Source organism: Anabrus simplex, chromosome 10 (genome assembly GCF_040414725.1).
Source record: "Anabrus simplex isolate iqAnaSimp1 chromosome 10, ASM4041472v1, whole genome shotgun sequence".
In the NCBI taxonomy this organism is placed as follows: Eukaryota; Metazoa; Arthropoda; class Insecta; order Orthoptera; family Tettigoniidae; genus Anabrus; species Anabrus simplex.
The window spans coordinates 7,294,571-7,319,833 of NC_090274.1; the positions used below are offsets into that span (position 1 = coordinate 7,294,571).

The 25,263-nt window shown below is 42.1% G+C and overlaps 7 non-coding genes across 7 annotated transcripts; 3 read left to right on the forward strand and 4 right to left on the reverse strand.

Annotated features, from left to right (window-relative positions):
• The first annotated feature begins 3,758 nt into the window (after positions 1-3,758).
• Positions 3,759-3,876, forward strand: TRNAL-CAA (transfer RNA leucine (anticodon CAA)). Its single transcript has 2 exons — positions 3,759-3,796; positions 3,832-3,876. It is a non-coding gene; the product is annotated as a tRNA-Leu (tRNA).
• Positions 3,877-4,689: 813 nt separating this feature from the next.
• TRNAI-AAU (transfer RNA isoleucine (anticodon AAU)) lies at positions 4,690-4,763 on the reverse strand. The gene has a single exon. It is a non-coding gene; the product is annotated as a tRNA-Ile (tRNA).
• Positions 4,764-8,087: 3,324 nt separating this feature from the next.
• On the forward strand, positions 8,088-8,161 carry TRNAI-AAU (transfer RNA isoleucine (anticodon AAU)). The gene has a single exon. It is a non-coding gene; the product is annotated as a tRNA-Ile (tRNA).
• Positions 8,162-12,069: 3,908 nt separating this feature from the next.
• TRNAI-AAU (transfer RNA isoleucine (anticodon AAU)) lies at positions 12,070-12,143 on the reverse strand. The gene has a single exon. It is a non-coding gene; the product is annotated as a tRNA-Ile (tRNA).
• Positions 12,144-15,058: 2,915 nt separating this feature from the next.
• TRNAD-GUC (transfer RNA aspartic acid (anticodon GUC)) lies at positions 15,059-15,130 on the reverse strand. The gene has a single exon. It is a non-coding gene; the product is annotated as a tRNA-Asp (tRNA).
• Positions 15,131-17,277: 2,147 nt separating this feature from the next.
• Positions 17,278-17,348, reverse strand: TRNAG-GCC (transfer RNA glycine (anticodon GCC)). Its single transcript has one exon. It is a non-coding gene; the product is annotated as a tRNA-Gly (tRNA).
• Positions 17,349-18,842: 1,494 nt separating this feature from the next.
• Positions 18,843-18,916, forward strand: TRNAI-AAU (transfer RNA isoleucine (anticodon AAU)). Its single transcript has one exon. It is a non-coding gene; the product is annotated as a tRNA-Ile (tRNA).
• The last annotated feature ends 6,347 nt before the right edge of the window (positions 18,917-25,263 follow it).

The following is a 25,263-nucleotide window of genomic DNA, read 5'->3' on the forward strand; positions in this document are numbered from 1 at the left end:
ACGAGCCGCTGGGGCCCGCTTTAGTCGCCTCTTACGACATGTAGGGGATACAGTAGGTGTTATTTTACCACCACATCCACAGGGAGAAATGTTTTTCAGGAACTCCAACGTTTTGGCGTACCACAGTCAGTAAATAGGTTTTGTTCTTCAGTCATATCTTTCATTGTCGGTCCATGTTTATTTTGAATAGCCCTGTAGTTGAAACTTGGAGGAGGAAATACTCTGTACATCACGGAGAGATAATGGATGTCACCAAAATATTGTCATGGCCTCCTGGTGTCCTCGCATGGCTTATCGCTCTTCCGGCTGGCATACAATCAAAAATGAAACGGTGTATGATGCAGCCCGTAGACAGTCAAGGTCAGGTTTGAAAGCAATTTCCGTGATATTACAGGTATACTGGTAATTGATAAAGTAAGCATCACTAACAGATTATATAATCGGAAATATATTATTAAAACAAAGTGAATACAGAACCAATTATTATGTAATGTACGATTATCATTTTAGCCTGTCATGTAACTACCGTCCGCCTCTGTGGTGTAGTGGTTAGCGTGATTAGCTGCCACCCCCGGAGGTCCGGGTTCGATTCCCGGCTCTGCCACGAAATTTGAAACGTGGTACGAGGGCTGGAACGGGGTCCACTCAGCCTCGGGAGGTCAACTGAGTAGAGGTGGGTTCGATTCCCACCTCAGCCATCCTGGAAGTGGTTTTCCGTGGTTTCCCACTTCTCCTCCAGGCAAATGCCAGGATGGTACCTAACTTAAGGCCACGGCCACTTCCTTCCCACTTCCTTGTCTATCCCTTCCAATCTTCCCCATCCCCCGCAAGGCCCCTGTTCAGCATAGCAGGTGAGGCCGCCTGGGCGAGGTACTGGTCATTCTCCCCAGTTGTATCCCCCGACCAAGAGTCTGAAGCTCCAGGACACTGCCCTTGAGGCGGTAGAGGTGGTATCCCTCGCTGAGTCCGAGGAAAAAACCGAACCTGGAGGGTAAACAGATGATGATGATGATGTAACTACCATTGCGACGTAAATGAACTTATTATGTCATAATATTATAATTGTGGTGATGGTGATTGTTGTTTTAAAAGGAAGCACAACTATCTCCGCGCTTCTTGTTGGACATAGTTTTCCTTGTTCTATGGTAGTTCTATGTTGTAACCAATTCTTGCAGCTTGGTAACTTACGACATCAGGAACAGAGCTTTTACAATTCAGTGGAAAGTCAGAATGGAAGTTTCACGAAGAGAATAACCTCTGTCTTTTTTACGTCGCACCGAAACAGATAAGTTTTATGGCGACGATGGGAGAGGAAATGGCTAGGAGTGAGAAGGAAGCGACCGTAGCCGCAATTAAGGCCCTATTCAGGGCTGCCGACAGTGGGGTTCGAACCCACTATCTCCCGAATGCAAGTTCACAGATACGTGACCAAAAGCTCTCACTTTAAATTACTGTGTTGATGGGGCGAAAGCAGCTCACGAGGATCACTGTAAGTACTTAGATATTAATATACGGTGTGATCTTCATTGGGGCAATCACATAAACGAGATTGTAAATGAAGGTTACAGGGTATTTAGGGGAGACCCCATTTTAGAGTATGGTTCCAGTGTATGGGACCCTCACCAGGATTAGGCCTACTTGATACGAGAACTTGAAAAGATCCCACAGGAAAGCAGCGCGATTTGTTCTGGGTGATTTCCGACAAAGGAGTGGTGTTACGAAAATGTTGCAAACTTTGAGCTGGGAAGACTTGGGAGAAAGGAGACGAGCTCCTCGACTAAGTGGTATGTTCCGAAATGGCGTGGAATGCCTTTAGTAGACAAGTAAGTTTGAGTCGTGCTTTTAAAGGTAGAAAAATTCATAATATGAAGGTGAAGTTGGAATTTAAGAGGAAAATTTGGGGCAAATATTCACCAGGTCCCTACTACTAGGTGTAACAGAATTAAATACACTTCGAGGATGGCAAAGCCGGGAATCGAACTTGGTCCTTCCAAGGGTGGCAGCTAATCACACTAACCAATACACGACAGAGGCTGACTATAACAAAGTTTAACTGTAGTAATAAGAAAAGTGCTCAAGTTTTAAAGCATGAGTCCATTATTTTCCTAGGTGACTTATCTTTCTCCATTCGCCGCACATGGCCACACCACCGAAGCTGGTTGAATGGGGGAATATCGACCTTGAAAAACCGATTTGTTAGGGGACTTTAAACTGAAATGCTTTCTCCATTACGCCAATGACAGTTTTTTTTTTTAAATTCTGAACTTGTTACTTGTTATCCTTGTTATATTGTATTATCCAATCTTTCGTTCGTTCTTGCGTTGACAATGCAAGTGGTCCGCCTCCGTGGTGTAGTGGTTAGTGTGATTTGATTAGCTACCACACCCGGAGGCCTGTGTTCGATTCCCGGCTCTGCCAGAAATTTGAAAAGTGGGCGAGGTACTGGTCATCCTCCCTCGCTGAGTCCGAGGTAAAAACCGGCCCTGGAGGGTAAACGGATAAAGAAGATGACAATGAAGGTGGGAATTGTTTAGTGTAGCTATATCTCGTGCTTTATGAATAAATACATAAGTAAAATAATTAAAACAGGAGATCCCGTGGCTGTTGGTTACGATGTCAACAGGTTTTTTTTTTTTTTTTTTTTTTTTTTAATGTGGACGTGGCACGTTTCCAGATCCACTAAATTTCCGGAAGTTCTTCCTGTTTTAAAAATTATTCTAGAAATAAAAAGAAACCACTATTCCCTCACCATCATCCTTTCATGTATTAGTCCTACAGAAGAATTGTTACGGTGAATGTTCACGCCATCTCTTCCTGGGGCGTCCCAGAGATCTCTTCTCACCGGGGTAGTAGTTTATGACTGCTTTGGGGATCCTGCTCTGCCCATCCTGTTCAGGTGTTCTAGCCAATTTCTCTGGTATTCATAGGTGTATTCCAATATGGTCTGCTTTTAAGGTCATTCAGCACTTCTGTATTTCTTTTGTGTTCCCACTTAGTGACTCCTGCTGTTCGCCGCATGTATTTCATTTCAGCTGTATATATTCTTCGCTCATCGCATTTCCTCAGGGTCCACGCTTCACTTCCATAGCAAAGTACGGTACAGGTCTTGCCAAGGTTTTGCAGATTCTTGTACGGGTGTGTTTTTGAACTAATGATGGTCTAAAAACTTTACTGATGATTCCCAAATTATCATACATATGTCTCTCAGTCATGGCTGCCCATCAGTGAACATCCACAGCCTGTTTCCAGTCATTTGACCAGGTCAGGAATGGAATGAAGGAAGCCCTTATCTAGCGGCGAGGCAACAGCTGCTAACTTTACAAATAAAAAGTAGTAGTAAACTAGACTCTGCTCCATCTAACAGATGATTTGATTTGTATTGATAAGGAGGATTTTACAAATATTTTTTATTTGTAAAGTGATAACCGTCAATACGGAATGAGATTTATAACTTGCAACAGCTGCTAATTTCAGATTACCACCAGCTAAGAGGCAGCCAGCACGTTTGCTAGGGTTACAGTTCCGTCAGACATTTTGAGACGCTAACTTCCGTAGTGCAAATTTTCAGATGACCCCGAACCATAAGACATATTGCTGTCAAAACTACAAGCATTACGAATAGAAGACAATCCTGTTATATGCTTTGTTAATGACAAACTTGCCTTTACAACTTCCATGTCCCGAAGTCTTGCAGCCACCATGATATATTTATCAAACACAAACCGTATAAGCCCCTTCCTACGCTACAAAAGCATCGTGTCAGGATGGCCGAGCGGTCTAAGGCGCCAGACTCAAGGATTAACCTTGCCTGTTCAACGCAGGTTTGAAGAATTCTGGTCCTCTCTGAGGGCGTGGGTTCGAATCCCACTTCTGACACAAATTTTTATTCTGTGTTTTCTTGTGAAATATCTCCAAGGAACCTTCACGAACACATTGCAAACGAATTTATTTAATATTTAAAGAAACAAATAGCTGTGGTACTCGCAAACTGTCTCCTAAAGGTTGTCCAAGGAAAAAGAAAAGACCTGGCAAACCTAATACCGTCGGAATAGAAAGAAGACTGTTTTCGGCCAAGAGAAGAAAATAGTAAAGACGAAAGCGAAAAGGCGGCCATCATCACTGTCGGATAATGGGCTTCGTGGTAAAAAAAAAAAAAAAAAAAAAAAACAGATCCTTTTATTCGCCTCTTACAACCGGCAGAGGATATCGTAGATGGAGAGAAGTTAAGGATCGTGGTCTTACTTACCCGGTATTTACTTCAGGAGAAAAGTGTGAAATCGTGGAAGATCAATTTCAGGGCTTTCGCTCGGGGGTTCGAATCCATAAACTTTGGGGAGACAACCTTACAAGTCGGGTCTGCTTGGCTCAGACAGGAAAAAGCTGGACTTCTGATCCCAAACAGGCGAGTTCGATCCTGGCTCATTCCAGTGGTATCTGAAAGTGCATGATAAAATACGCCAGCCTGCTTTCAATTGATTTACCGGCAGGTCATCCTGCGGGACAAAGTTTCGGCACTTCTGCGTTTCAGAAAACCGTTGACAAGGTGTATCGTAAAAACCAAGGTTATATCTATGGCGTGGTTACGTTTTTTGATTGTTGTTTCTGCTTATTGTATAAAGTTACACATCGGTGCTATGTATATTACATTACATCGGTTTCAATATGCTAAAAATCTAAAAACGAAAAACATGGCCCGTGGGGGGATCGAACCCACGACCTTCGCGTTATTAGCACGACGCTCTAACCAACTGAGCTAACGGGCCAATTTATGATGTAGTGGGGGGAATTACACACTGTTCTATTTTATACAAGACATTTTTAAAATTAAATATTATTATTATCGTCCGCCTCTGTGGTGTAGTGGATAGAGTGATTAGCTGCCACTCTGGAGGCCCGGGTTCGATTGTCACGAAATTTGAAAAGTGGTACGAGGACTGGAACGGGCTCCATTCAGCCTTGGGAGCTCAACTGAGTGTGCGGGGTTTCGATTACCACCTCAGCCATCCTCGAAGTGGTTTTCCGGGGTTTCCCACTTCTCCGGGCAAATATCGGTATGGTACCTAACTTAAGGCCACGGCCGCTTCCTTACCTATTCTTTCCAATCTACATCCCCGATTATATGTGATGCCGCCTGGGCGAGGTACTGGTCCTCCTCCCCAGTTTTATCCCGGACCAAATGTCTCAAGCTCCTGGATACTGGGATGCCTTATCCCTCACTGACACTGAGGGAAAAACCAAACCTGGACCGTAAACGGACTAACATGAACAATAAGTAAATACATTTTATTAATAACATTAATAAAAATAATTAATACAGACAGTAATTAATTCATAACATATCTTTCCACTTGGTAGGTGCAACCTCGGTCTGTTTCAGTCGGGTATAACGTGTCCTTCCTTCTCATGAGCAGAAGCTTAAAAAAAAAATATTAAAAAAATTAAAAATGGGAACAGACCCAGCCAGCATTTCAAGCCATTGGGGGCCACTGTAGACGAGATTTTTTGCTCATGTTGAATGTGCGCTTCTGTTAAGGCTGAGGGTGTATTATTAAAGCAGGTGGAAGTTGCCTCAAGACACTTTTTTTGCCATGCTGTCTGAAACGAACCGGTCCATTCCAAGAGCACTTCCTAAGGTTCCCTTGGCTACTGGTTGCACAATGAAGAATATGACTGTCATCCCTGTCAAATTATCACCCATAAACGTGTTTTACTGATCATTAATTCAGGTTGTAGCGTTTATAATTACATCTGACATTCCTTCGAATTAATGTTCCAGTTCAACTAATGAAATCTTTTTACAAGAAAGTACAATTAATGCGAATGGCTTCCATAGATTATTCGATTTCAACACAAAAGCTGAACCAGAGAGTGATCAGTAGAGCCCGGATTTCCATGCACTATCATATAGCAAAACATGCATGATAAACTGGAAAATATGCACTATCAAAATTCAGCTCCTTTTGAAACATTGCACAACTGATTTCTCCAAATTGTCTTGATTTAAGCTCATCCGTTTATCTGTCAGCACATTCTTAAGCACATAAAATGAAAACATTTGGGACAAAGTGAGGTCAAATTGTACGTCTTTTGCATTTTCACCACAATACGTCTTTTATAAGCGCGACGAATTCAAAATCAGGATTTGAACGGATTACTTTGATCAACTTTGCCTCAGCTACTTCTCCGTGCGATGGTAGCAGACACATCTGAATGTCCGCAGTAACTGATAATGCGTGCCTGACGAGTGAGAGTTCCGGCTAGGAAACTCCAGGATAACAACGGAAGAGGATTCAGTGCAAAACCAAGGTTTGTAAGCTGCTAGTTCAGTAACACGGCGTCATAGAAGTACGAGACAAGTTTTGTTCTGTTTGTCTAACACAGACGAAGAAATGAGCCGTCAATGAATAATGCACAATTGATGGTTCGATTTATAACAATGTATAATTGGGACAGCTTATTCTCATGAATTACAGAGTTCGACGTGGGGCCCTCCGACTTACGTCAATGTTTACTAAAATGCACTATCACGCAAGTTAACATTGTATATGCGCCAAAGTCAGAAGAAAAGTCGTATTATGCAATATTAAACGTCCAAATACTCGCTATTTAATCCAAAATCTTTAAAATATGCATTTTACATGAGTTTTCTCCTAAAAAGGCCAAAACATGCAGGAGGAAAAGAACGGTTATTTGGAATCGTTAAGCCATAAAACGAATATTTGCACAGTTTGTGAAATGTAACCAGCTTATTTAAAAACAAGCATTTGCATGGAAATCCTGACTCTAATGATCACAGTACGGTGTTGTCTTCAGACATCACGTCCATAACACGGAGAAGGTAATCCAGGAACTAAACCTAGTCTTCTCCGCCTTCTAAACTGTAATGGAATATTCCTGTGGCAACGAGGAAAGGAGTGAAAACAAAAATAAAACATGTCTTTACTCTGAGCTGGCCCTCTAGTCTCGGCCATTCAGGTGTTTGTTGTGATGGCACTAAACATTTTCCGACAGTTACGGAGAGGTTTTATAAGGTCAAGGAACAGCAAGCGATTAGCAGTCCGTGTTATTTACACCAACATTGTATGTATTGACCTTCAGATTAATTAAGTATATAACGTAATAAAGCAGCTAATAGCTTTACATTTTAACGTTAATTAGTGAAACGAAGGAAATTCACGCGAAACGTATGCGTTGTGGTGAGACAGTAGCATGGGATTACGGGACTACTGTTTATATTTTCCTTTTAATGTATACTTCACAGTATTTCTTATTGTGTAATAGACACGATTGTTTATTTCTTATTAATTGCCAGATAGCAAATAAACATATTCCTACGAAAAAAGGTTGGCATATCCATTTCATACTGACGGTTAGATCGCATTAAATTGCACGATGAATGAACACGTGATAGCGAAATAACCTACTCGCCCTTATGGAATTCTGTCCAAAAATATAAAACATATTAATCGTCAAGTAGCAAAGAATTATGATCACCGCCGAAATAAATATTCTTACGGTATATTTCTGAAGGCGAAAAGTATCTTCGCGTGTAAGAAGAAGTTAATAAAATGTGGGGACGTTTTTCGCTGTCCGCAGCTGTATCACCATGTCCTGGTTGGTGTTGGTTATCAGCAGAATGACACTATATTTTGCAGCTAAAACCTACATATTCATGTTTTAAAAGGTACATTGTAGTGCAGTCTGCCAACATTTTGCGCAGACGAAGTAATTTGACCACACTGCATTAAGGATTATGGATCTAGTTCATGCCGATGAATTCGACGATCAAACAATAAACGAAGTTTCAGTCGATATCCTTCTGACAGTGGATAAGCAGATTTCTGCTGGGACAAATTTAAATAGCCCCACCCTTAAATAGGGCATGTTTCCCAATCTTTTCGCAAAAATGTGATGAATCTGTGTTAGATCTCGGAAAGGAAAGAGATGCTTGGATATTATTCTGACTCAAAAGAAAGAGGATCCAATTATACTTAATCCTAGAAAAATGTAAAGAAATTGATATTTTAAGTCTGACTTGGCAACATTATGTGACTTACATCTCATTAAGGAATGGAGTAAGATCAACTGGCCCGTTAGCTCAGTTGGTTAGAGCGTCGTGCTAATAACGCGAAGGTCGTGGGTTCGATCCCCCCACGGGCCACTTGCTTTTGTAGGTAAAAAAATTGTCGGACGGGGTATCCTTAACCAAAATTGTGAAGTTTTTTCATAATATGCTGAACAATGGCGTAGGTATGATATTTAACTTAGGCAACTTCCGTAATATTTATATAAGGTCATCTACTTAACAGTTTGAACAGTTTTATCCCGCTTTTTATACGAAGTGTCTAAATGAGTGTCGCGAGTTCTTAATCTGTTTACCCTCCAGGGTCGGTTTTCCCCTCGGACTCAGCGAGGAATCCCACCTCTACCGTCTCAAGGGCAGTGTCCTGGAGCTTCAGACTCTGGGTCGGGAGATACAACGGGGGAGGATGACCAGTACCTTGACCAGGCGGCCTCACCTCCTATGCTGAACAAGGGCCTTATTGGGGGCTGAGTGGACCCCGTTCCAGTCCTCGTACCAATTTTCAAATTTCGTCGCAGAGCCGGGAATCGAACCCGGGCCTCCAGGGGTGGCAGCTAATCACACTAACCACTACACCACAGAGGCGGACGTGCCGTGAGTTCTCGAACAAAATATGAAGATGAAAATGTCCTTGGAAGAATTCCTATCAACGAAATGTCAGTGCTATAACAGGCAACAATGGGTTACAGGGGGTTATTTTCAGACCAAGTGAGAATAATTTGGCCAAATTTGATTTGGGCAAGTAACAGTTTCGGGACAGACCTCGAGACTCTAGAGTTTGCTCACTGAGGGGTGGATATGGACCAGGACATGCATATGACAGTGGTAGAAGTTATGTAGTGTCGCCGACTTGATAGGGGGGGGAGGGGAGAAGTTTTCTGCCCCCCCCTCCCTCCCGCAAATTCTCCTCCTAGATATCAAGTCCCCTTAAAACGAGCAGTTTGGTAGTCTTCGGAGGTTGCTAAAGCGTTAAATCTGGAGAAGGTGGTAGATGGTTTTATATCAATAAATGAGATTAGAAAGCGGGCATTCCTTCAGAGAACTACATTTCTCAATGGAGACTGTTCAGGCGGTTCATCTGGTGGTAGAGCTTTTCACATTTCATAATATACAGTAATGGGACATTTATTAAGGGAGCCTCCGTGGCTCAGACGGATCCGCGTCGGCCTCTCATCGCTGGATACCGTGGTTCAAATCCCGGTCACTCCATGTGATGTTTGTGCTGGACAAAGCGGAGGTTCTTCTCCGGGTACGCCGGTTTACCCTGTCATCTGTCATTCCAGCAACACTCTCCTTTCTCATTTCATAGCATATATCTGTCATTAATACATCACTTTGGGAGTGACGACCCCATCGTACGAATAGCCTATATACTGTATGCTTCATTCATTACATCCCTGACCAGGTCAAAGACCGGAAAAACAGGTTGTAGGTTCTCATTTTCAGGACCTTTATTAAAAAAATGTAATTACGAAGTAAGTTCTATTTTTTTTTAACTTGTGATCATTTTTTGATAGCTTCGTACATAAAGCATTCCTTCAAAATATTTACTGTATTTATGAATCTTGTTCTATTTTACTGTTTAGTTGTGAATATTATTGAAAACCCCGTACGTAAGAGTCGTCCAAAATGTATTTGAGAAACAAGCTCTGCTATTGTTCTGTTTTTTGTTTGTTTTTAAATATCGTCATTGTTGTTAATAATTGTTCATCATTTCACATGCCTGTGTTCGTGTTAACACCCCCCGCCCCCCAGTAATTACCGAAGTCGGCGGGCCTGGTAGAGGAGGCCAAGATTAATGACAGCGGTAGAGGAGGTCAAGATATGAATATGACAGTGGTACAGGCCACCAGACCAAGACAGAGGTAGAGGAGACCAAGATATGTGTATGACAGTGGTACAGGAGACCAAGACATGAATATGACAGTGGTACAGGAGACCAAGACGTGAATATGACAGGGGTAGAGGAGACTAAGACATGAATATGACAGTGGTACAGGAGACTAAGACATGAATATGACAGTGGTACAGGAGACTAAGACATGAATATGACAGTGGTACAGGAGACCAAGACGTGAATATGACAGTGGTATACAACGTCAAGATATGAATATAACAATGCCAGGCAAATTGTTTGTGGAAGTGCAGTGATCTGAATTCAATCTGTAGACTACTGAGCGAGTTAGATGCGTGGTTTGAGTCGCTTAACTATAAACTTTCAAGTCGGAGATAGACTTTATAACCCGAAAGTCGGCAGGCCTGAAGATATTTTTCCGTGGTTTCCCATTTTACACACCAGACCTATGCTGGGTAATGCTTAGTTGCTACCACGGTCACTTCCTTCCTAATTCCAGTCCTGCCCCATACCATCGTCACCGTAAGACCTGTCTGTGTCGGTGCGACTGATGATGTAAACAACCGCTCGTGATTAAAGCTGTGGAATATTTCTTCCCATGCTCAGAAGAACTTGTTGGATCTCCTTATGACGTCAAAGAATAGTTCGAAAGGTGTTTCCCCGACAGTTGAAGGCGAGGCAGTTTCTGTTGTACATCTTCGTAGTGAGGGCATGGATTATGCTGTGAACTGCGCAGTAAACGATCAACTTATTGCCATTCCCTCGGCGTATTTGACCATTATTTAAAGCAGGTAAGGAAGTTACTTGCTGGCATGTGACCATGTGGAAGGACAACTGTCTTACGTTTATGGCAGATGACGTGGGAGAAACATCCGTGCTCAGAAGGAGACTTTGACTACGTATCATCACAGATCTGATCCATTTTCTGTATACACGCAGGCCATAGCGAGAATTTCCGCCGGTTTAAATTGCAAGACGTAACACCCACGTAATGGAAAATGAATACTGTGTACTTGAATTCAAGATTGCTTCACAAGGCCAATATACAGCACATTACGGCAACGAAAATGTGGCACGACGAACAAGTGTGTGAGCGACGAATGTTTTCTTGATGCTTTTCAAAGAGAATTGTTTACTGCGGTTATGCTTGTTTATATTAGGAAGAAAAAACTATGCTCACCATTACACCACCATCGCACCCTTATATTAGGAAGAATGCTGATATAAGTCATACGTGTTCGCAGAGTAATATAATAAATAAATCAATCAATGAGTCATTGATCTGTCGCCCTAGTCTTTTCTTACATGATTTCAACGAGCTTGTACAATGATCCGCACATTCCCTTCGGTGAATTATTTTAATCCCTGATTCATCTTCCTATAAATGAATGTATGCCCCAATTTGTCCTCTTGAATTACAAATTTGATCCACTCAAGTTTATTTGTCAACTAATGTCATTGCACGCCACACCTCCATTGACAGCTCAGAACATACCGCTTAGTCCAGCCGCTCGGCTCATTCCTTCCAAGTCTTCCCAGTGCAAAGTTTTCAACATTCTCATAACACTCTTCTCCTTTGTCGGGAATCACCCTGAACATCCCGCTGTGAGTGGGGGCGGTAGAATAACACCCACGGCACGGTATCCCCTGCCTGTCGTAAGAGGTGACTAAAAAGGACTCTGGACTTGGGAGCGTTTGTTGCGACCACGGGTCCCTCAGCTGAGTCCTGGCATTGTCTCCACTTACTTGTGCCAGGCTCTTCACTTTCATCTGTCCTATCCGACCTCCCTTGGTCAACTCTTGTTCTTTTCCGACCCTGACGGTATTAGAGCACTCGTTTTCACGTCCTTCGTGGCCCTTGTCTTTTTCTTTGGCCGATACCTTCATTTTTCGAAATATCGCATCCCTTCCATGTTTTTCCTCTGATTAGTGTTATATAGAGGATCGTTGGCCCGTTGTACTTCCTCTTAAAATAATAATCATACCACCACTGTTAGGATCCGTATACACCTAGGACCATCGCAGGCTTCGTTGCATGTTCTAACAGGCGTTCAAATAAATAGGCTATGAAATAGTACTGAAATACTTCAATTTGAAACCATTGCACACGTCAGTTTTCAACTAAAATCAGTGGCCCGTGGGGGGATCGAACCCACGACCTTCGCGTTATTAGCACGACGCTCTAACCAACTGAGCTAACGGGCCTTGCGAAGCACAAGCATGGTTATTTGGATTAGAATCATTACTTTATTAAGAATGCATATTTCCTGGTTTGGACGTGAACTTCCTTAACGAGTTATGTGTTGAAGTAGGGATACGGCCTAATAGAACATCAAACATTTATGCAACGCCCCATTAGATAACTGCAGAGTGGGCTAGCCGCCAATTCTAACCCGTTAGTGCTTAAAAGTCCGGTCCATGGCTAAATGGATAGCGCGCTGGCCTTTGGTCACAGGAGTCCCGAGTTCGATTCCCGGCAGGGTCGGGAATTTTAATCATCATTGGTTAATTTCGCTCGCACGGGGGCTGGGTGTATGTGTCGTCTTCATCATCATTTCATCCTCATCACGACGCGCAGGTCGCATACGGGCGTCAAATCAAAAGACCTGCACCTGGCGAGCCGAACGTGTCCTCGGACACTCCCGGCCGTACGCCATTTCCATTTCAGTGCTTAAGAAAACAACTCGTCCGCCTCTGTGGTGTAGTGGTTAGCGTGATTAGCTGCCACCCCCGGCTCTGCCACGAAATTTGAAAAGTGGTACGAGGGCTGGAACGGGGTCCACTCAGCCTCGGGAGGTCAACTGAGTAGAGGTGGGTTCGATTCCCACCTCAGCCATCCTGGAAGTGGTTTTCCGTGGTTTCCCACTTCTCCTCCAGGCGAATGCCGGGATGGCACCTAACTTAAGGCCACGGCCGCTTCCTTCCGTCTTCCCATCCCTCCACAAGGCCCCTGTTCAGCATAGCAGGTGAGGCCGCCTGGGTGAGGTACTGGTCATACTCCCCAGTTGTATCCCCCGACCAAGAGTCTGAAGCTCCAGGACACTGCCCTTGAGGCGGTAGAGGTGGGTTCCTTCGCTAAGTCCGAGGGAAAAACCGAACCTGGAGGGTAAACAGATGATGATGATGATGATGATGATGAAAACAACTACTATACTGTATTAAAGAGAAAGAAGCAGGCGGTAGAGAATGTCGGTGACATTTTGAAAAAGAATCACGGTAAGTTCATGAGAAATAAATACATGTTTTATGTTATACAAAAGTCTATAACAAACGCAATGGAATATAATCAAATGAGGAGGTCATGTTAACAGAATGACCAATGATGCTAAAAATGTTGTTCTTTCATCTCAGAGAGAAATACACTTTTTGAAAGTCAATTTTGAAGGTTTTTTTCTGTGCAGCGCCACGCTGATGAAATTGAAACTGGACAATAACTGGTGCTAAAGAAAGAGGAATGAAGTCTTTGAAATGTGGTATTCCTCTATACCAGTCAGCCCGAGTAGCTCAGGTTGGTGGGTTCGATTCCGGCACATTCGATAGTTTTTGAAAGTATTGCGTAATATATTTTGATAAAAACATCAACACGTGCACTGCATGTGCCTACAAGAATCTTGAATTTTAAAGAAACGGCATGAGACCTAATTTTAAAATTTGAAAAAATAAATCAGTTATTCGTGTGGGCCGATTTACTGGAACATAGAAGAATTTCTGCGGGACAATATTCCAGCACCTCGGCTCAGAAAACCACAAAAGTAGTTATTATTATTATTATTATTATTATTATTATTAAACATCAGGATGTTATAATATTCTTTCTTTCTTAATCTGCTTACCTTCCAGGGTTGGTTTTTTCCTCGGACCCAGCGAGGGATCCCACCTCTACCGCCTTAAGGGCAGTGTCCTGGACCTACAACTGGGGAGGATGACCAGTACCTCGCCCAGGCGACCTCACCTGCTATGCTGAACAGGGGCCTTGGTGGGGGATGGGAAGATTGGAAGGGATAGACAAGGAAGAAGGAAGGAAGCGGCTGTGGCCTTAAGTTAGCTACCATCCCGGCATTTGCCTGGAGGAGAAGTGGAAACCACGGAAAACCACTTCCAGGATGGCTGAGGTGGGAATCGAACCCACCTCTACTCAGTTGACCTCCCGAGGCTGAGTGGACCCCGTTCCAGCCCTGGTACCACTTTTCAAATTTCGTGGCAGAGTCGGGAATCGAACCCAGGCCTTCGGGGGTGGCAGCTATTCACACTAACCACTACACCACACAGGTGGCTGTTATAATATTAATAATTTGAAATTACCATTTTCCTTAGCTGTATCTCATTGTACTTTATATGACCTTGGAATTTGTCAAAGGCTACTTTATCGATAATACGTGTATAACTGGCCCAATAGCTTTGCAACATTCACATTCACATTCTCGCACTATAAGTATGAAAGCTGTTGCTGCTTGCTGTTTAAAGGGGCCTAACATCTAATGTCATCGGCCCAAACTTTGGGTCGGGGGATACAACTGGGAAGGAGGACCAATACCTCGCCGAGGCGGCCTCATCTGCTATGCTGAACAGGGGCCTTGTTGGGGGGAATGGGAAGATCGGAAGGGATAGACAAGGAAGGGGGAAGGAAGAGGCCATGGCCTTAAGTTAGTTTATCATCCCAGCATTTGCTTGGCTGCGAATTGAGAAACCACGGAAAGCCACTTCGAGGATGGCTGAGGAGAGAATCGAACCCCACTCGACCTTCCGAGGCTGAGTTGACCCCGTTTCAGCCCTCGTACCACTTTTCAAATTTCGTGGCAGAGCCAGGAGTCGAGCCCGGGCCTCCGAGAAAGCTTTATGTTTGTTACAAGTGAGCTATTTCGTGGCAGAGCCAGGAGCGAGCCCGGGCCTCCGAGAAAGCTTTACGTTTGTTACAAGTGAGCTATATCTTGTGCTTCCTGAATCAATAAAATGGATAAATCGAGTACAGCAAATGGTGCTTTTGTTTGAAGAGTTTGTGTTGAAACGGAAAGTGTACCAGTACTTCTTTGGTGTCGTTTAGAGTGCCCTACGCTTTTCAGTTTACATCTTCCACAAGTTTTTCTTCCCACAAAGTTAAACCAGTTCATGAACAAAAAGTCCTCCCCGGCGGGGAATCGAACCCCGGTCTCCCGCGTGACAGGCGGGGATACTGACCACTATACTACCGAGGATACAGTACTGAAGTGCATTCAATGCATTACTTCTAGCACAGCAGCGCTGCTGAACGGAATCTTGCGTCATTTAGAAAATGAAAATGGCGGCGTTGGTAGAATGAAACGCTCTCTGTTAGCTAGCGCAGAAACTATGCCGATACATCCGTACATTTTTTTGTAATACGAGTTTTATGTTATTAAGTTTGCCAATATGTTCATTTTACTCATAGGTTGATGAAAGTAAATTAATGTTTGAGCCCCTAAGAATGTACGTTTTCGAGGCCCCTTAAAACAACAATCATCATCATCAAGATAAAGAGCGTATTCAACGGAGGGGCATTCTCATATTTTGGAATTCCAGAACATAACTGTTGATATTAATATTGTTTATTTGCCATAATGCTGACAAGTGCGATGGTTTCAAAGACTGGATGAAGTTTCATACGCAAAAAGGCGGACCCCGTTTTAAGCTGGGAATAACTCCAGGAAGAAGAAGAAGTAAAAATGGGCTAATTCCTCTCATACATATAAAATTTATCCTAGATCAATGTTTAAAATGAGGCAGGGTATTATTTAAAATTCGTACATGGTTTACTAAATAAATAAATAAATAAATAAATAAATAAATAAATATGTATGCATGTTCAGTCCTCAGTCCGAAGGTTGGTTGGATCCTCAACAACTTCACCATTAGCTGTCTCAGATGGCTTAGGCATTACTGAAGAGGCGTACTAGGGAAATGAGGAGTGAGGTATTTCCCGTTGCTTTCCTCACTGAACCAGAAGTTGCTATTACTTATCAGTCTGCCAAGCCCACTGAAATACATGCACGAACCGACCCTATGAGCAACATTTTTACTCCGTAAAATACTTCATCTATATGTCTGTTTCTTACTGCTCATGCATTCATTCAACTAGTTGATACCCCTGTAGGTTGGGGCGCTAGAATAACACCCACGGTATCCCCTGCCTGTCGTAAGAGGCGACTAAAAGGGGCTCCAGGGGATGACGGCCACGGGACCCTTAGCTGAGTCTTGGCATTGCTTCCACTTTCTTGTGCCAGGCTCCTCACTTTCATCTATCCTATCCGACCTCCTTAGGTCAACTCTTATACTTTTGCTACCCCGACGGTATTAGTTTTGCGAGGCCTAGGGAGTATTTCAGAGGATGTTTGCCTAGTTGTACTTCCCCTTAAAACAATAATCACAACCACCGTCAACTAGTTGACTCAGTGGTTCCAATCACACATTCGTGCGTTCACATATTTCTATTCGTTTGACTAGTCTGTCATTCAGTTATATGCATCAGGTCTTTTGGATAATATTTTTCTTAATACACAATTGAAATATTGGAAGAGGAGACAGTTCTTGACAACCCCTGACTGCAAGTTAACGGAGCGGTGATTAAGTATCTTCTGGAAGGGACTAAACCTCCGGTGGCGCAATCAATTGTTCCTACAATAAAATATGCGTAATTTTTAGGAACTCTCTACAAAGTCAAGTTCTGCTGCTCCTACATTATTGGCTCGTCGAAATAGGCGTGCAGGACGTCTAAATTGCACCACTTCTGAAAAATGAAAACCGGTAGTTGCTACCATGCAGTTTTTGCCATTAAGGTGATACAAAGCCAATAAACTCCCATTACTATGCTTAGTATTACTTCTCCAGTAATTCTTGCTTGTATACCCTATCTTTTCTCGTCCAATAAGCAGATAAAAGAGAATAATTAAACTTTCGTTTAAAAGAGCCTGATTGGTTGGAAGCAAATAGAAGGATTAAACATAGATTCCCTGAATCGAAGACACACACCCACAAAATACAAACTTCAGTCCTTGTGTAAGCAACTACCAAAAAGTACAATAAAATCATGCACTACGTGGTACGTGTTGTATACTGTTTAAACCACTAGTAAAAGAGCAAATAAGTAAAATGTTTTTTTTTTTAAAGAGAGCTTTTCGGAATGTTGTGTATGCAAATGAAAGAAGTGACGTTTCCCTTCTGGACGTTCACGAATGCTTCCTTCTCAGTCCCTTGCCCAGACCATCCGTTTTATAAAACTTCAATCATTGTGTATATAATTAACAAAAATTAAAAAATCTACTTTCGCCTACTGTACTGCAAGGTACCTTTTACAACATAAATCATTGACCTCAAGGGTAAAAAAACGTGCATCGGCCGGGAATCGAACCCGGGCCGCCCGCGTGGCAGGCGAGCATTCTACCACTGAACCACCGATGCTGTTGAGAGTCATTGCCTCGGGTCAGGTAGAAATAATACAGCAAACGTGAGCATATTTTCCAGCAGGAAATGCAGTATTTCGTTCAGATTCATCCTTATTACCTTCTGCTTTGTTATTTGCTTTGAATGTTTCTCGTAATATATGCGCTCCAAGAATGAAGACTGGAATGTTCGCTGTTCGAAATTAACCCTAACTGCGGGATCGATATAAAAAAGAAATGATGCTAAGATCTGGAAGAAGACTTTGTCTGGAATAACTACAGTATTTCTGATATCGAACTGAAAATGTTGTGACTTCGTTCAAGACATTCATTAAACTTTCTCTTAACAAGATGAATGAAATCGAATTCTGTCGGTCATGTTCATTGAATTCTTTAATTTGTTGTAAACTGTGTTCTTTCTTTATTAAACAAGGTTATGTATTATTAACTTTATCAGATCATTATTCATAATCAGTTAATCACTTATAGTTAATTTTCAAATTTCGTGGCAGAGCCGGGAATCAAACCCGGGTCTTCGGAGGTGGCAGCTAATCACACTACAACACCACAGAGACGAACACAACTATCTTTTATTAGAAAAGTGATACGAGGGCTGGAACAGGGTCCACTCAGCTTCGGCTGAGTAGAGGTGGGTTTGATTCCCGTCTCAGGCATCCTTCTTCTTCTTCTTCCTCTTCTTTATCTGTTTACCCTCCAGGGTCGGTTTTTTCCTTGTACTCAGCGAGGGATCCCACCTCTACCGAGTCAAGGCCAGTGTCCTGGGGCTTAAGACTCTGGGTCGGGGATACAACTGGGGAGGTTGACCAGTACCTCCCTCAAGCGGCCTCACCTGTTAGCTGAACAGGGGCCATGCGGGGGGTTGGGAGAGATATTGGAAGGAATAGACAAGGAAGGCGGCCGTGGCCTTAAGTTAGGTACCATTTGCCTGGAGGAAAAGTGGGAAACCACGGAAAAACACATCGAGATGGCTGAGGTGGAAATGGAACCCACCTCTTCTCAGCTGACCTCTCGTGGCTGAGTGGACCCCGTTCCAGCCCTCGTACTACTTTTCAAATTTCGTTGCAGAGCCGGTAATTGAACCCGGGCCTCTGGTGGTGGCAGCTAATCACGCTACAACACAGAGGCGGACTCAGCCATCCTTGAAGTGGTAATTATGAAATAAATAAATAAATAAATAAATAAATAAATAAATAAATAAATAAATAAATAAATAAAGATAGTTGTAACGAAAGGTAAATTACTGTGTCCACCTTTCCAAACTGAGATCTGACAGTCCTATCTATGCATTACGATGTGCGAAACAACACACGTCCTTACGATCGCACCCTTTTTCTTTTAATCGATAGCAGATTATTTTAAGGTCTGGGATATTGCAGTCGGTCTTGGATGAATCAGTCTGCGTTATATTATTGCATATTTCCAAGCGATAGCAGTGCATTATGGAGAAATACGATTCTTCTGAACAGCAGAGCTTGTGCCGCATTAAGTGCGTGGCCCGTTAGCTCAGTTGGTTAGAGCGTCGTGCTAATAACGCGAAGGTCGTGGGTTCGATCCCCCCACGGGCCAATAGTTTTTCGTCTCCACTGATGTTGCGAAAGAGTTCCGATATAGTGCTATATACATACTGTGATCAACTTTGCTACTTTGAACTATACCTGTGGCACTATTGTGAATAGTATGTCTGCTGCATTCAATGTTATTTCCACTTTCTATATCTCTAAAATGCCGATCAATCAGTCTCCACTGACGGCAGTCATCCAGGTGGCAGATTCCTTATCGGTTGTATTCTTTTCTTATATAATTTCAAACAAGTTGTCGAATTTATCGAAATTACTCCTTACTCCTCTTCCTTTAAACGAATATTTGCCTCAATTTGTCCTCGTGAATTCCATTTTTATCTTCATACTATGATCTTGCCGACTTTTAAAAGGTTCACTCGTCCATATTCGTCTACTAATGCCATTCCAAACCATCTTCCCAGTGACAGAGCGGGAAAACTCTCTTCATCGAGCAGCTCGTCTGATTCTCCCAAGTCTTCGCAGCCCAAAGTTTGCAACGTTTTCGGAACACTCCTCTTTTGTCGAAAATCGCCCAGAACAAACCCTGGTGCTTTCCTTTGGATCTTTTCTAGTTCTCGTATCAAGTGATCCTTGTGAGGGTCCCATACACTGGAGCCGTACGCTAATTGGGGTTTTATACCTGTGACTTAAACACCTTCGCCGTTACTTTCTTACAAGCCCTAAATGCCCTCACAATGATACGAAAACATCTGTAAACTTTATTTACAGTCCCGCTTATGTGAATACCAGAATTAAGATCATTCCTTATATTTTCACCTAGGTACTTACAGTGATCTCCAAGAGGTAGTCACCCCATCAATAATTAAAACTGAGACGACTTTCCTCCCGTTTACCATTATACCATTGTTTGCCGTCCATCTCACAACATTGTCTAGGTCTTATTTTATTTATTTATTTATTTATTTATTTATTTATTTATTTATTTATTTATTTATTTATTTATTTATTTATTTAATATAATCTACAACAGAGCAATGCTCCGATTACAGTAAACCGATTGAAGAAATACACTATAAGTTTCGGCTGGGAAGACTTGAGAGAAAGGAGACGAGCTGCTCGATTAGGTGGTATATTCCGAGCTGTCAGTGGAGAGACGGCGTGGGAGAACATCAGTAGACGAATAAGTTTGAGTGGTGTCTTTAAAAGTAGGCAAGATCACAATATGAAAATAAAGTTGGAATTCAAGGGGACAAATTGGGGCAAATATTCGTTTATAGGAAGGGGAGTTAGGGATTGGAATAAATTACCAAGGGAAATGTTCAATAATTTTCCAATTCCTTTGCGATCATTTAAGAAAAGGCTAGGAAAACAACAGATAGGGAATCTGCCACCTGGGCGACTGCCCTAAATGCAGATCAGTAGTGACTGAGTTGAACAACTTGACCATGTTGCCATAAGTAGACAGTCTACACCAGATATACTTAATGCAAAAATTGCTAAGAATGCCAGCTTGGATTCAGACTACTATGTGTCAATCATTAAATTCAAAATTAAACCAATAAGTAGAAAAAGTTTGACGTACAAAATTTAACCAAAAAAATTGTTTCAAAATACTCTTAAGAAAAGGACACCTAAAACAACTTCAAAAGGACATTTTACAGACAGCAGAAGAAACTATTCTTTTTTTTTAAAAAAAGAAAACATGCTTGGTGTAATGATGAGTTTGATCAATTAATTCTAAAAGGACGAGCTTGGAACATATGGAATGCAAACAAAAATGATAAAAATAGAAGCATCATCACAGAAGCCAGGAAGCTTGCATCAAAAGGCCTCAAAAAATCAAAATACAACATATGAAAGATCAACTGACAGCAATGGAATTGGGCTTCAAACAGAACAACTCAAGAGACTTGTACAAAGCATTTAAAAACAATGTAAGGAAATACACACACCCAAGTTTACATTTCAGAGATCCAAAAACACAGAAAATTAGTTATAGTAACACAGAAAATTGTAGGATACTTACAAAATACTTCGAAGAACTATACAACAGCGATCCACCAGAAAAGAAATTTAATTTTGATAATACAACAATACAACCAGACTCAAGACCACCAGCAGAAGAGTAAATCAAAGAAAATCAAAGAAATCATAAAGGAACCTGGGGAAGATACGAGTAATATAATTGCTGAATTGTGGAAATACTCTATTGACAATATGATACAATGTTTAACAGAAATCATCGAAGAAATCTGGACAGCAGGCACTTTACCAGCAGGATGGACATCAACAACAATACATCCTCTAAAAAAAGGGGAATAAACCAGACCCTAATAACTATAGGAGAATTTCCCTTTTACTAATTACATACGGTATAGGATTTTGTCCAAGGCATTCTTAAAAAGTACTGAAGAAATATATACAGCAAATATGTCATACAGTCATATATAATGTTAAAGTCACATGCACATTCATTTGTAGAAGATTGTTGCAGTCGCTCACAAGTCATAATCTGTACGCTGAACGGCATAACCGTCTATAACGAAGATTTATTATTATTATTATTATTATTATTATTATTATTATTATTATTATTATTATATCAAAATATTATACGTTTTACGTACATCTACGTAGTGTGTGATACCGGTACTCTCGAAGTTCGTGTCGGCATACGCTGTGTAGGTAGGCCTTCATCGTTGGAATTCATGTGGAAATGTTTGTTTTGTACACGTTACACAACATGTTTCCTTTGTTTGTGGCCAGTTCTTCACCTACTGCTACCTTTGTTTTACTGCTAGGAAGTTCAAAACACGACAGTATTACAGGTGTGGGAGTACTGTCACCGCATTCAAGGGCTCTGATTATGCTCGACTTCACGCTGAACTGCCATGCCATCCATTCTAACTGCATTCGGATTGATTAGTATCCCTCTGTCTGTTTTGCTTATAACTGGTTTGATGTACAAATATTACTGTTAAATCATTTCTGGGACATGGAGAATCTGTCACCTAGGCAACTGCCCTAAATGTAGATCAGTGGTGATTGATTATAGTGCTGCCATGTGTTGTTGAGTTAAATCAATGCCAATTTTATTAGTACCTCTGGTATTGTATGAGGGAATGTCAGAATTTGTCACGCATAAAGTACTGGAACGAATCAATTTATTTCTTAATTCACAGCTGAAGCTTTTTGAAGTAAAGTCTGAAGTAGAAGAATATTACAGTGTTCATATAAATGAGGAGTTGTCGTTAACGTACAGTAGGTAAAAGTCTGAAATAGCTCTTTACTACAACATGCCCTAATATGTAGCATATATTGTATATGACTTTGAATAAGTGCGTGATAAGTACCCTTTAATCATGTGTTAATCAGTTTGTATGCCAGTTTACAATAGCTGGCGCCTGTTCAGTCCAAGAGAGTAATTAATTCATCAAGAATTAATCTCAAAGGATATTATGTAAATGTCTCCGTTACAAGGAAAAGCACAGACTCATGGAAGATGGGAGAACGAGTGCAGATTGTTTGGTTGTTCCTCTTACGTCATGCACTCCACCCGCAGGGGAGATGTAGAGCTGGTGCAACAACTATGGCCTACCGTTGCTCAGCCCGAATGCCTGCAGATTACGAGGTGTCGTGTCGTCTAGACCGCACAGGGGAGAGAAATGCACGTCCAGCAGTATGGCACAATACAGCCCCACCAACCAATATCTACGTCCAACGAAATGGCCGGTTATTCAGGACAAGACACGCATTATGAGAAAAATTCTGCTGCCTTCGGTGACGTTATCGTGTGTAAGGGGCTTTGCTAACGCCAGTCAAAGAGAGTGGAAACTCGTTTAAAACACATCGCCATATAGAAGGCAGTGTTCTGGTAATCACGTGAGGAAGAAGATGACGGACACTGGTTGCCTGGTTACCATCGTGTCGGTTTTCTGTCCACTGAAAATTGTTTACTCTAAATTGATGACGCTTGCAGACAGACCCCAGTCCAGAAACATGTCCATGATAACTTATTAATAACCGAGCAAGTGGCTGCGCGGTTTGGGTCACGCAGCTATCAGCTTGAACCCCACTGTCGGCAGCCCTGAAGAGGGTTTTACGTGGTTTCCCATCTTCACACCAAGCAAATGTTTTAATTCAGGCCATGATCGCTTCCTTCCCACTCATATGCCTCCCCGTCGTCGCCAAAAGACCTATCTGTGGCGGCGCGAGGTAAAGAAGAAAGAAATATTAACAGCCCTAACTCTAGTCGACAAAGTTCAGTGTAATTTCAAGAGAAAGCCTGCATCCTAGTTTATGAAAGATTACGTAAATAATTTCCGGCATGCGGAAGATCCCCATAGAGAAAGGAATAGGAAATAACAAGTACCGTTATGACATTATAGTTGGTGTGGTTGATACATCCAACAAGGTCGCCCTCAACCCGCTCCGCTTTGTCTCAACTCCAACGCATATTACCTACCAGTTTCCTGTTATTGCCTTTCTGAATATCTCGCGAAAGTGGCGGTACCAGGGAGAACAGCTGTGATCTAGGGAGCCGTTTTCCTTCAACCAAAGCCTCCTGTTACATTGTGTTTCGTCCGGAGGCACTGTAATCACTTTGACCTTGGATTGGTTCAATTATCCATCTACATAAATAAAAGTACGCCACGGGAAAATGAAGCCAAGCTCTGCATTGGGCTCGAGCCCTACCGTCGGTTGTCCTGAGAACTCTTTTCTGTGGTTTTTCATTTTTACTTCCGAGCAAATGCCGGGACAGTTCCTACTGATAGGCCACAACCGATTTCCTTCCAAATCCTTACCCGATTTAATTGACCATCATTCATTTCATATTCATTAGCTCCTCAACTGAGGTTGGCGTCAGTAAGGGCATCCGGCCGTAAAAACATCCCATGTAATGTCTCCTCGCCTCATCCTCGATAATGGTAGTGGAGAGATGAATTTATCAGTAATGCCCATTAATGCAAAATCCAAGAATTTGTCACAGAGTTTCTGGTTCGGAACAACTGTGATGTCTACATGTTGTCTTGTTCTGGCGCCTTCCTGGGACCGACCCGATGCTGCAACATTACGTGATATCTTGACTGCATTCTGATGTTGATAGGCTTTCGTTGTTTTGACATGAATATGTCTTATGGCTGGGCGTCATCCGAAAATTTATGTAACGTGACGCGACAAAATGTGTGACGGAAGTGACGTCACATTAGTCGTTGCCGTATGCCTTGGCCGCCAAAGATGCTGCGGCTGTGGATTTGTATAAATAGTGTGTGTTGAAGTAGAAAGAGCATCGTCAGTGACGTCACATTAGTCGTTACCGTAGGCCTTGGCCGCCAAAGACGCTGCGGCTGTGGATTTGTATAAATAGTGTGTGTTGAAGTAGAAAGAGCATCGTCAGTGACGTCACATTAGTCGTTAACGTAGGTCTTGGTCGCCAAAGATTCTGTGGATTTGTATAAATAGTGTGTGTTGAAATAGAAAGAGCATCGTCAGTGACGTCACATTAGTCGTTAACGTAGGTCTTGGTCGCCAAAGATGCTGCGGCTGTGGATTTGTATAAATAGAGTGTGTTGAAATAGAAAGAGCATCGTCAGTGACGTCACATTAGTCGTTAACGTAGGTCTTGGTCGCCAAAGATGCTGCGGCTGTGGATTTGTATAAATAGAGTGTGTTGAAATAGAAAGAGCATCGTCAGTGACGTCACATTAGTCGTTAACGTAGGTCTTGGTCGCCAAAGATGCTGCGGCTGTGGATTTGTATAAATAGTGTGTGTTGAAGTAGAATTCGTAATCAATATTTAAGTTTCATTTATTGAAAAACATATTCTTGATCATTACCTTTAATCAAAAGGAAAAGTTTTTTTTTTTTTTTTTTTTTTTTTTTTTAATCCATGAGTTCGTTTTGGACTTCTCCATATTAACTTCGACACCTTTACTCTTACGAGGAAGCTGATACCAGGCAATCTTTCCTCTCGGAATATACAGTTCCGTCATTGTACAGAGCCCTCGGGTAAAAAACTACGCGCAGATCCTGGTGTCTTGCTTCACTTCTACGTAGGCTATTTAATATCTGTTCCATTGACGTCTGGGCAGTCTTAATGAGCGTCCATTACCGCAAGAGAACTATATACAACTAGCAGATGCTTCCTGTTACTGCAATAACGTTTTTCACTTCAACCCATCATTAGCAGTGAACTGGTGTTCACGTAGGATGACAAATTACCTCCTAAAGTATCGTGACCATATTTTCTGAAGCTGACAGTGCCACACGTACCAATACCGAAAGCTTTGCAACCCCAACCCCCACTTAACCGACTTTTTTTAAAGATTGAAGTCCATAGTCTTGATTATCTATCAATACTATTAATAAACATGGGATGGAGTCTGTTTGTTC